The sequence below is a fragment of the Schistocerca piceifrons genome, chromosome 3 (genome assembly GCF_021461385.2).
Source record: "Schistocerca piceifrons isolate TAMUIC-IGC-003096 chromosome 3, iqSchPice1.1, whole genome shotgun sequence".
Taxonomy (NCBI): Eukaryota; Metazoa; Arthropoda; class Insecta; order Orthoptera; family Acrididae; genus Schistocerca; species Schistocerca piceifrons.
In genome coordinates, this window is record NC_060140.1 from 395,917,421 (window position 1) to 395,929,766 (window position 12,346).

The following is a 12,346-nucleotide window of genomic DNA, read 5'->3' on the forward strand; positions in this document are numbered from 1 at the left end:
CCAAAATAATGCATTAACCCTGAGCCGCTACTCTGTTCGTTTGTACCACCGTTGCTACGAGGGGTCTCTCAGACCCGACCTGCGTATCAGTCTGATTTGTTACGAATAGGGAGCACAAAAGGGCTTCGCATTCATGTACGTTGTCTAGATGAAGTAAACAAACACGTTTTTCTTTTGGTTTGAGTAAATTGTTGTCCTTTATTACTACGTAAGCAAATTTGACAGCGATTCTAACATTTACATAACGTACAGGACAAAAATGATTGAACGATGTGACTGTCGTGTGTCATAGCACACAAAATAGAACAATGAAAGCTACGAAAACCAAACTCGGGTGTGAACAGATAAGTAGAAAACAAGTACGAAGACGTTGTAAGCAAATGGAGAGTCTCCACAATGTCTTTTGAACGTACTGTTTCCACATATAGTTTTACCATACCATGCCACTACGTACAGTCTTTACAAATTAAACTTGATTGTTTTTTGAGACAAACAACCTTAGAGCATTTGTAATAAATGTATTGTGTTTTACTATCTTCATACCCATAGCACCGTCCTCTCTTAGGCACGGTACTCTGGTTCACACTCCAACTGTCTTGCTGTTCGACCCCTGCCAGTCTGTTGACAGATCTTATGAGAGGTCAGTTGATATGCTTACTGCCAGCCCTGTATAGTAATTGGCCTCTGACAAGTGCCTTCCCAACCGATTTCAGAAAGATTCTCCTCTTGGTCTCCCCTGGTTTTTAGCTCTGAAGATGACGAGACTATTTATGCCTGCTACATTCAGTATGCACTTCTACTTGTTCTTGCTACATCATAGGTGGCACACATCTGATCTACTAAATCTACCTCACCCTTAGGAGCATTATACAGAGTTATCATTTCCGGCTTAGTTTCCTCTCCAGTTGTTGCATTTATTTTGTTGTCACAGTGCATAGTACTCATTAGAAGTAGGCACCTGTTTTCCTTTGGTACATAACTCACTAATGTACACATTTTCTGAAAGCCAAAGATACTTGTCAAAGCATTTCTACCTCTTGTGTTCACGAATTCTGGGGGAATTTTGGTCTTGTTCTTCCTTATTGTTCCCAAAAGTGTTAATTTATGATCTTTCAAAAGTGTCAGGGCCAGTTCATAGCTCGTAAACCAGTTATCCATCATTATGTTCCTTGATGTTTTGGAAATATCATTACACAACCTTTTGATGACATCAGCTGCACAATTACTCAACTTACACGGTCCATCTGGCTGCTCACCTAAATAAACTTACAAATTTGATGTGTACGTCATTCTTGCATCGGTTAGATTGAACACTTTTATTCCGTATTTGCCAGGTTTGGAAGGAATTTACATTCAAAAATTACATCGTCCTCGAAATTTGACAAGCATTTCATCTACAGTGGCATATTCTCCAAGAGAATAGTGTGCTATGCAGTTTTTGGTGAACAAAACAAATATATTTCATATAGGACCCAATTTATACTCTTTCTGTCTGTCAAATCTTTCTGACTTATCGTCAAATCTCAGACACTGTGCCAGAAACATGAATCTCTGTATGGTCATTGCAGAGTAGAATAATTCCAATCCTATTCCATCTCTCTCCCAGAGTTCTTCTAAATTAACCTGTGGGTATTACGTGGTGTAGTACCATAATAACACATTTTTAGAGTAAGAATTAACATTTATTTTGGCACTGAACAGAGTGAATAAAGAAATGGATGTCGAACATGGCGCAAGTTAATAAAGATCAAAGACTAAACCAAAGAACATAATCAAAGAAATGTTGCTTCGCATCAGAGATGCCACAGACATCCCCCTCCCCTCCCCCCCTCTGGCAGTGCAGAGCACGGCGGGGCGGAGCTAGCGTCCACAACAAAATCCTAATGCCAACTTGGCAGGTGGGGGAGGCATCAGGCACATGAAGTGTGCGCCTCAGCTCGTCGTAGTCAGGGTCCCGTGCATCGGACAGCTGCACAGGTGGCCCGTTGTTGGCGTCGGCGTGCGAGGTGTCAGTGGTCAGCAGAGGCAGGCAGCAGCAGGGAGTGGCTCCGGGAGGAACCACACAGGCTTTACTCGCTGAACAGAAACTGTACTCACTTGTAGCAATGTTGAAGTGTTAAGACGTTGAGCTTTGTGATGTACAGGCAGGCTACCTATGGTGCAGATACGGTGACCAGTGCTATTGCTGACTGGCAAGACCCGCAAATGGGTGGTGGTTGACTGTCCTTGGCATGCCGGGAATGCGTGCACAGAGTGTCGGCACCAGGCGATGACTGAGGATGCGGCGCGGTAGCCACAAAATGTGAGGGATCCCACGAAGCGAGAACATAATCATCCGTGACAGGCCTGAGTGAAGTAGGTAGGGCATTGGCAGCAGATGACGACAGAGGGTGTGGTGTGGTGACCATGTTATGCAAAGGGTCCTGTGAAGTGAGAACAGGAACAGCCTGCCAATCTAACTGCATCAGCTTGGAACCGGCATCAGAGAAAGTGCAGCTCGACAAAGGAGCGAAGCAGAGTGAAGACACAGTAGGAGAGGGAGGTGGCATCGAAAGAAGCAGCTGTGCAAAAAGGCTGCATAAGGTACTCTGTGCTTGAGCCAATTCAACGGAGGTGGTAGCAATGCGGGAGTGTAACTCAACTTTATGTGTGCGGAGCCCATTGATCTGTTTGCAGATTTCCGGTAAATCAGAGAGACATGCCGTAATACCTTCGAGCAGAGTTGCACATGTGGAAAGAATTGCCAAGGAGGCAGAGAGTATAGATGTGTCTAGTTCGTTCAAGCATGCAACGGTAGAACGAGACGCTTGGTGGAGCGTAGCGGTCTGCAGGTCTGGCGAAAGTTCATAATGGTGTAGAAAGTGTAACCCAAGCACGGGTTCATCCACGCCGATGATGTGGAAGGTCCAAGGAAACATCGCGCTCGATGATACATGAAGCATCTTGATGGAGCTGAGGACCACGATGGGAGAGTGATTTGCAGCGATCAAATTGAGGTTAGCAGGAGAAAGCATATTGCCCATGTGCTTGGCCGGGATAACACTGACATCAGCGCTGGTGTTGATGAGAAAGTGAGTGCCCGATGACAAGTCAATGACGTAGAGGTGTCGTGCCACTGGAGCAAGTGGTGCAGCATCGGATGGTAGGTGCCATGAAGAATCATGGCAGGAAGTAGTGCCTAAGCGTGCCCACCGGTCTTCATTGGGAAAGGCTCAAAGCATGCAACAGTTGCGGGTGGCATCCCCATAAGTAGCGTGGAACTAGCACATTGCAGCTGACTCGTCGGGGCAGGAAGCCAATCAGGTTGCTGCTCGGTTGAGGTCGGCAGCTGTCGCGGGACCGCAGGCAGTACCTCCTGCAGGCTGCTAGGTGGCAGCTCCTGACAGGCAGATAGGGCGCTGAGGTGAGCGTGCTGGTCTCTGTCAGCAGAGTGCACAACCAATGGTGCAAGCAAGCCAGCTGATGGTGACTGGGATGTCATCTGTGACAGTCAATGTTGGTGATGAATGATTGTGTTTGACCAATCGGCCATTTGTAAGTGAACCTCGAGAGGATCAGTGACCTGAGATAACAGGTGAAGTTGCAGGTCAAATGGTAGTTTGGCCAACTACAAAGTCCAAAACATCACAGCTGCTAGTGTTTGATCATCAACTAATCCACGAATGTGCTGCCAAAGCTGTGAAGGTGTGGGGTCATCAAGGTTCTCGTCATGGATGACATGTTGGATAACCTCTGCTGGAGAGAGAGAAAGGCATTTGATAAGTAATGTTTTTGTGGTTAAACACTTGGATGAGGCAGGTGGCGAGAGTAGCAGATCACTGATGAGTTCTGAAAGGGCGTGGAGGTGGCTCACTAGGCAGATGAAACGTGTGTCGTCATCCAAAATTCCGTGGATATCCAGTAGACGGCTCACCAGTGTGAACCAAGTCCTGGGGTTGTCCTTTTGCAACACAGGCGGCTTAGGAAATCTGCCGGGTAACACATGTTGATGTAGCACTGATAGGCAAAGATCTGTGTCGGCAGTGGAGGGAGCCCTGACACCAGGAGTGCAGTTGCGGTGAACAGTGCATCGCCCGAGGTCTGTGTGGGGGGCTGGCCTCAAGCAGCACACGATGTGGAGTGAGCCAGTGTAACTGACGGCACAATGGGTTCCAATTGCAGGCCCAGAGGTGGGTACGGCACGGGTGTAACAGCCGGTGCCATTGCAACAGCAGGTGAAAGGCAACTGCGGAGCAGCCAAGGGGGGGGGGGGGGGGTGATGTGGAAGCTGGCACAGAAGAAATGGCCGGTACCTCTATGGGGGCGGGTGGAAGGCAATCGTGGTGTGGCCACGGAGCAATGGTAGCAGAGAGCAGCGTGGCAGAGACGACTGATGTCACCGAGACAGCATGCAGGGTAGGGGGGGGGGGGGGGGCATATAAGAATGTGCAACTCTGTGCATGTGATCATTCAAAGTACAGTTCTCAAACTGCATCTGTACATCAAACCAACCGGAAGGCGACTGCTTAACCAGAGAGTGAAACACAACGTCCTTCATACAATATTATCATTCACAATGTTGGTGAACGGGGTGCACTGTCTGAGTGGCGGGCCTTGCTGCGTAGTAGTATTTGATGGTGTCTGTGTTGGGCTGGCAACGATTAAGTGGCACTAGCACAAAACGGCGCTGGTAGATCCATTGTTCCAATGTGGATTGGCACACAAAGTTCATTAATGATGAAAATAAGCACAAAATAATTCCTGCATGCACAACGTTGAAATAGGTTTCACCACTGTGGATATTACGTGGCATAGAACCATAACAACACACGTTTAGAGTAAGAATTAACATTTATTTCGGCACCGAACAGAGCAAATACAGAAATGGATGTCAAACATGGCTCGAGCGAAGACCAAAGACTAAACCAAAGAACATAAACAAAGAAATGTCACTTCGCATCAGAGGTGCCACAAACCCTGCGAACCTTGTAGATTCCACCCAAATACAACAGACCAAAAAATGCTTCAATTTCACCTTTATCTGTCTCATGAATGAAGATCTGAGACGAAGAGTATCTCGACTTAGCAGATTTGATACGTTGGTTGGTATGTATCACTACTTCATCCATTATTCCATCCATGACAAACAGCTGCCATATTTCTACATGTGCCCTTTTATTCTTTGCCATTCCCCTCACACTAGGAATATGTGACACAATATTATGTGACCTCATTCTGATACATTCTGATACGAGGAGTAGGTATGTGTTTCATCCATTTAGTACGCTTGTCCTTACCAACAAAATATTTCTTATTGTTCTGATATCTATCACTGTCATCTGCACTTTTGTCACTTTCCGTATCATGTTCACTATATAGTTTGACATCTATGTCTACACCTTTGTCACCTGATTCATCACTAACGATTTCATTTCACAGTGCATTGTTACATGGATCTTCTGGTACATCCATTATAGCTCCTGTCTGAAATAAATAGGCTGATTCAGCAATTTGAATGTGTGCTACAAACGTATTTGTGTTGGGACAAATGATACCATCATTGATGCTCTGGGTCCTCTAGCCCCACCAAGTACTTGCCTAGTTGCTATGGTTGGTCTGGCAGACGCAAACAGACTACAAGCACTCCTAGACAGTGGACTTCCACCATCGCTTGATGAGTAAATGGCACAGCTGTGTCAGGTAGAAAGCTACAAGGAATGCTGCTCATGTGGGGTGTTGTGAACCTACCAACAATGAATCACTCACACAAGTCGGGGTCTGGGAGACCCACCAGTAGCAATGCTGGGTTAATTCATCATGAGGGAAAAATTCAGGGATATGAAAATAGTCAAGATACATCAAATTCAAATCCTTTTATTTGCCTGAAGACAACATTGCTGTTGCATGAGACATTGTCAACTACAGGTTATGCCTTTACAGAACATGATGTTAGGTATTTAACTTACATAATATCAGTTTTCCTACCCCCATGAACCATGGACCTTGCCGTTGGTGGGGAGGCTTGCATGCCTCAGCGATACAGATGGCCATACCGTAGGTGCAACCACAATGGGGGGGTATCTGTCGAGAGGCCAGACAAATGTGTGGTTCCTGAAGAGGGGCAGCAGCCTTTTCAGTAGTTGCAGGGGCAACAGTCTGGATGATTGACTGATCTGGCCTTGTAACATTAACCAAAACAGCCTTGCTGTTGTGGTACTGCGAACGGCTGAAAGCAAGGGGAAACTACAGCCGTAATTTTTCCCAAGGGCATGCAGCTTTACTGTATGGTTAAATGATGATGGCGTCCTCTTGGGTAAAATATTCCGGAGATAAAATAGTCCCCCATTCGGATCTCCGGGCGGGGACTACTCAGGAGGACGTCGTTATCAGGAGAAAGAAAACTGGCATTCTACGGATTGGAGCGTGGAATGTCTGATCCCTTAATCGGGCAGGTAGGTTAGAAAATTTAAAAATGGAAATGGATAGGTTGAAGTTAGATATAGTGGGAATTAGTGTAGTTCGGCGGCAGGAGGAACAAGACTTTTGGTCAGGTGAATACAGGGTTATAAATACAAAATCAAATAGGGGTAATGCAGGACTAGGTTTAATAATGAATAAAAAAATAGGAGTGCGGGTAAGCTACTACCAACAGCATAGTGAACGCATTATTGTGGCCAAGATAGACATGAAGCCCATGCCTACTACAGTAGTACAAGTTTATATGCCAACTAGCTCTGCAGATGATGAAGAAATTGATGAAATGTATGATGAGACAAAAGAAATTATTCAGGTAGTGAAGGGAGACGAAAATTTAATAGTCATGGGTGACTGGAATTCGAGTGTAGTAAAAGGGAGAGAAGGAAACATAGTGGGTGAATATGAATTGGTGGAGAGAAATGAAAGAGGAAGCCGTCTGGTAGAATTTTTCACAGAGCATAACTTAATCATAGTTAACACTTGGTTCAAGAATCATAAAAGAAGGTTGTATACATGGAAGAATCCTGGAGATACTAGAAGGTATCAGATAGATTATATAATGGTAAGACAGAGATTTAGATACCAGGTTTTAAATTGTAAGACATTTCCAGGGGCAGATGTGGACTCTGACCACAATCTATTGGTTATGACCTGTAGATTAAAACTGAAGAAACTGCAAAAAGGTGGGAATTTAAGGAGATGGGACCTGGATAAACTGAAAGAACCAGAGGTTGTACAGAGTTTCAGGGAGAGCAAAGGGAACACCTGACAGGAATGGGGGAAAGAAATACAGTAGAAGAAGAATGGGTAGCTTTGAGGGATGAAGTAGTGAAGGCAGCGGAGGATCAAGTAGGTAAAAAGATGAGGGCTAGTAGAACTCCTTGGGTAACAGAAGAAATATTGAATTTAATTGATGAAAGGAGAAAATATAAAAATGCAGTAAATTAAGCAGGCAAAAAGGAATACAAACGTCTCAAAAATGAGATCGACAGGAAGTGCAAAATGGCTAAGCAGGGATGGCTAGAGGACAAATGTAAGGATGTAGAGGCCTATCTCACGGGGGCTAAGATAGATACTGCCTACAGGAAAATTAGAGAGACCTTTGGAGATAAGAGAACGACTTGTATGAATATCAAGAGCTCAGATGGAAACCCAGTTCTAAGCAAAGAAGGGAAAGCAGAAAGGTGGAAGGAGTATATAGAGGGTCTATACAAGGGCGATGTACTTGAGGACAATATTATGGAAATGGAAGAGGATGTAGATGAAGATGAAATGGGAGATATGATACTGCGTGAAGAGTTTGACAGAGCACTGAAAGACCTGAGTCGAAACAAGGCCCCTGGAGTAGACAACATTCCATTAGAACTACTGACGGTCTTGGGAGAGCCAGTCCTGACAAAACTCTACCATCTGGTGAGCAAGATGTATGAAACAGGCGAAATACCCTCAGACTTCAAGAAGAATATAATAATTCCAATCCCAAAGAAAGCAGGTGTTGACAGATGTGAAAATTACCGAACTATCAGTTTAATAAGTCACAGCTGCAAAATCCTAACATGAATTCTTTACAGACGAATGGAAAAACTAGTAGAAGCCGACCTTGGGGAAGATCAGTTTGGATTCCGTAGAAACACTGGAACACGTGAGGCAATACTCACCTTACGACTAATCTTAGAAGAAAGATTAAGGAAAGGCAAACCTACGTTTCTAGTGTTTGTAGACTTAGAGAAAGCTTTTGACAATGTTGGTTGGAATACTCTCTTTCAAATTCTAAAGGTGGCTGGGGTAAAATACAGGGAGCGAAAGGCTATTTACAATTTGTACAGAAACCAGATGGCAGTTATAAGAGTCAAGGGACATGAAAGGGAAACAGTGGTTGGGAAGGGAGTAAGACAGGGTTGTAGCCTCTCCCCGATGTTGTTCAATCTGTATATTGAGCAAGCAGTAAAGGAAACAAAAGAAAAATTTGGAGTAGGTATTAAAATTCATGGAGAAAAAATAAAAACTTTGAGGTTCGCCGATGACATTGTAATTCTGTCAGAGACAGCAAAGGACTTGGAAGAGCAGTTGAATGGAATGGACAGTGTCTTGAAAGGGGATATAAGATGAACATCAACAAAAGCAAAACAAGGATAATGGAATGTAATCTAATTAAGTCAGGTGATGCTGAGGGAATTAGATTAGGAAATGAGACACTTAAAGTAGTAAAGGAGTTTTGCTATTTAGGGAGCAAAATAACTGATGATGGTCGAAGTAGAGAGGATATAAAATATAGACTGGCAATGGCAAGGAAAGCGTTTCTGAAGAAGAGAAATTTGTTAACATCGAGTATAGATTTAAGTGTCAGGAAGTCGTTTCTGAAAGTATTTGTATGGAGTGTAGCCATGTATGGAAGTGAAACATGGACGATAAATAGTTTGGACAAGAAGAGAATAGAAGCTTTCGAAATGTGGTGCTACAGAAGAATGCTGAAGATTAGATGGGTAGATCACATAACTAATGAGGAAGTATTGAATAGGATTGGGGAGAAGAGAAGTTTGTGGCACAACTTGACCAGAAGAAGGGATCGGTTGGTAGGACATGTTCTGAGGCATCAAGGGATCACCAATTTAGTATTGGAGGGCAGTGTGGAGGGTAAAAACCGTAGAGGGAGACCAAGAGATGAATACACTAAGCAGATTCAGAAGGATGTAGGTTGCAGTAGGTACTGGGAGATGAAAAAGCTTGCACAGGATAGAGTAGCATGGAGAGCTGCATCAAACCAGTCTCAGGACTGAAGACCACAACAACAACAACAACAGTCCATAGTTCAAATGTGTATGGAAAAATGCACAGTACACCATAATGAAAAGGTCTTGATTGACCAAACTTTCTAATTTTCTTATCAGGTACACTATTCTTGATAATTTATTGCAAACTTTTTCTGTCTGGGTATTCCAACATAACTTATCATTCACATGAATGTTTAACAATTTCACTGACTTTTCCTTAAAATTGTGTAGCTCGTTATCAAGATTCATGTGTGAGAAAAGTATGTATCCACTTTTATTAACATTTAGCTTTAATCTGTTATTAGTGAACTAATGAGTTGTCCCTTTCATCAAGATGTCCTCCATTTGAACCACAATTTTTTCATCTATGTGAAATGTGATGAAAATAGTGTCATCTGCACACATAACTGCTTTACTTGGCACAAGGCTGGGCAAGTCATTTGCATGTATAACAAACAGAGGAGGCAATGGCTCAAAACCTTATAGGGCTCAATGCCCTACATCTAGAAAATCAGATTTTTTGCTTGTATTTGTGATCACCAGTTTTTTCTGGTAGCTAAATATGATTTCAGACCTGAGAAAGTAATCACCATTGGCCTTTTTGTTAGCAACACATAGATCTTCTCTGTACATCTGTTTTAGTTTGCTGTAAGCAGCTTTAGAGCGAATATCTCTGCAGAATTTTTCAAAATATACTCTTGATAGGATCTTTAATTTATGGAGGTACATTACAAACCAGTTAATGGAGCCTTTCTTCTGCTTCTTAGTATGTAACAAATTTGATTTTGTTTTGATTGGGAAGCACTCATCAAAGATGTTTATAATTGTATGTGGGAAATACTCAGATGCCCCAGTAAATGAGACAATTTGCATCACAGTGGTACACCAGTCTACAGCCATAATTCTATGTGTAATATTTATTATGTTTGCATCATTTAGTTCTCTCAGTGCCACAGATTCTTTTGTTTGCTCAAGGCCTTTACTGAAACCAGTTAGTTTGAGAAATGTGCTATCATGGTCAGACAGCATGGCTTTTATAACATCCAAGACAATATTCTTTCTGCAGACATCTGAGCTAACATTATGTAGACATGCTTCATGTCTTGTCGATTTCAAAGTGTGCCAGGAGACTAGTTTTAGAATTATGCACACTCACATCCATATTAATATCACCAAAAATAATCAAATAATAGAAAATCCAGGGCGGAATGTAACAATATTATGAGAAGGAAAGCCACTACTTACCATATAGCAGAGATGTTGAGTCGCAGATAGCCACATCAAAAAGACTCTCACAACTATAACTTTCAGTCATTAAGGCCTTTGTCAACAATAGACAGGCGTGCATGCATGTGCAGTGCTCCTGTTTTTTGCTTGATGTGATGGTCCTGAAAGCTTTTTTTGGAGTATTAGCACCTTGTTACAACCTGCAGAGTGCCCCACAACAGCAGACTATTGTTAATATGGCTATGAAAGAGTGCATAATAAACTGTTAATAGGTACTGGTCAGTTAATACACCTTTTATTTTTCTTAGCAGGTATATAACATGAGAGATCTTGGAACACACATACTCTGTGTACTTGTTCACTATCAGTTTGTTGTCTATCATGAAGCCAGTAAGACCTGAGTTTCTCCTGGCGTATACAATTTTCAAACAACTTCCCTTTCTTGACGTTTTGGTTAGGAGGAAGGATAATGGATCATTGGGACACGCAGTTTACAGGAAACATACACCAACTTGTGTTTACAGGCTAATAATTGTCACCATCTGGATCAGCGTGAAGAGGTGCTTCTTACCTTGATATACAGGGCACATGTCGTTTCCGACGCAGAGACTTTGCCAGCTGAGCTGTCCCATCTTGACGTTACATTTCATCAAAATGGTTATAGTGATAGACAGACTGAACTGTGTTGTGCTATCAACCAACTGTGCACAGGGTGACTGATGATAATTCTGAGTAAACACCAAAGTCTACTGCCTTTTTGCGTTATGTAGGAGCACTTCCAACAAGATTGATTGTATTTTATGGATATACAATGTGAAATGTGTTTTCCAATGTCCAACTAAAATTAAAGTGCTTTTGGATTCTGTTAAGGATGATCTTGGTTTGCGTAAGACAGGTGTATATCACACTCCTTGTAGCTGTGACATGGCACATACTGGTAAGACTATCAGGACAGTGGAGGACCAATGTACTGAGCATAAATGGCACACATGCTTACAGGAGCCAAGTAGATCTGCTATTGCCGAACATTGCTTGGATACTGGTCACCCCATGCTATATAACAACACCAAGATATTGGCATGCACACCCAGCTATTGGGACAGTGTTATTAAGGAGGCGGTTGAGATTAAATTAGCGAGCAACCTTGTAAACAGGGATGGAGGTTTTTGTTTAAACTGTGTTTGGAATCCTGCTTTCTCTGTCAAAAAACAGAGGGATAGAATCAATGTTACCTCACCTGCTAGTTCATAGTCTCACTATCAGTATCTCTGACTTTGGTCATCTTTGGTGGCACTAGCATTCAGTGTGTGTTATCTTTCCTGCATCAGTCTAAGAACCAAAGTTTTAAATTTGCCTGTACATTGCCTATCCATTGCAGTTTGCCTTGGAAATGGTGGGGTGTAAGCTCACCAAACTATCGGTGGTCGCTGAAAATATTATGTGGCTGAATACCTGTAAGTTGGTTGAAAAATGAAGCCCAGTAGGTTGAGAGCCTCCATGTTATTCTGGCAGCCAACGTTGCCAAGACTGCATATCATATGTTGTGTTTTTTCTTGATTCATTTTCATTTTATTTTCAATGAACCACTCTTTAATGCTTTCAAAGAGTACATCTGCTGCCAAGGGAGAATGTTATAGATACAACCTATATTACTGACATAGATAAGGAACAGGAGAGGACCTATGATAGATCCCTGGGGTAAAATAGTCAAGATACATCAAATTCCAATCCTGTTATTTGCCTGAATACAACACTGCTGTTGCATGAGACATTGTCAACTACAGGTTATGCCTTTACAGAGTATAATGTTAGGTATTTAACTTACATACATATCAATTTACACTTGAATATTACACAGCTTATGTTGTGAAGCACTTAGTCACATAATAATT